This window comes from Acyrthosiphon pisum, chromosome A1 (genome assembly GCF_005508785.2).
Source record: "Acyrthosiphon pisum isolate AL4f chromosome A1, pea_aphid_22Mar2018_4r6ur, whole genome shotgun sequence".
Taxonomy (NCBI): domain Eukaryota; kingdom Metazoa; phylum Arthropoda; class Insecta; order Hemiptera; family Aphididae; genus Acyrthosiphon; species Acyrthosiphon pisum.
Window position 1 is genome coordinate 170,508,895 of NC_042494.1, and position 1,047 is coordinate 170,509,941.

The window sequence follows — 1,047 nt, forward strand, 5'->3', positions numbered from 1 at the left end:
TTTAGCAGTATTTAACGATGTAACTAATAAGTCAATTAGTATATTATAACATGTGGAGGTCGTAGCAAAAGCATAGTATAAAACAATCAAACCATAAAAGTGTCGGTACACGTATATTCTCGGGAAAGTCAACACTCATACGAAGGATACGAGTCGTCCAGCATACCAAGTACGAGACCCGGACTCTGTCTCATGACCGACTTTGGCCACTACCACGACCACCCACTCCAAAGGAATCGATCATATACAGTGCTCGAATTGGGAATTATTAAGTAGAGCTCCTCAATCCAACAATTTATAAACTGCGTTCCAAGTGCAAAATTATTCAACGCAGCCTCGTGGGGGCTTCGCCCCCACACCCCCCTTAACCAATTCCTAGTTTTTCAATACAACATTTCATCTTAGTTAAGGAATTTTCTACTCCAAATTTCAAAATTTCCAAATATAACATATTTAACTATAATATATGTGCCTATGTAACATGTAAATGAATATGGATTTATATTTTATTTTTCGAAATTTTTATTGATAGAAATAATACCTACCTACATTTTTCGGTAAGAAATAAAAGATTAATAATTATCAGTGATATATAGACGCATACCTATGTGATTTGTGAACACTAGTGTAGCGGATCACATATGTGTGACACCGTTACATGGTATACGGTCAAGTATAAATAATAAACAAATATAGATATAGATAATAATAAGGAAAAAGGCTTACACAGTATAGTCATCCGGGTACACATATATGTACACATTGTAATATAATATAAAAGAGACACTTAATGTTAGGTTGGTTAGTTCTGGGACCAGTACAGCTACCCGCTAACCAACGAACTCCGGAGGACGATACTGTAAGTAAGTCTTTCGATATTTAAGTAGTTTATTAGTATATAATAAGCACTGTATACGTTTTTGAATGATTATTGTATGTGTAAGAATATTGTGTAAGTAATAATTGTTGTGTAATAATAAACATATTCACTTAAGCTTGATATTTGACTTATCTTTCCTGAAGCTCCCGAGTTACGGTAAAAATATA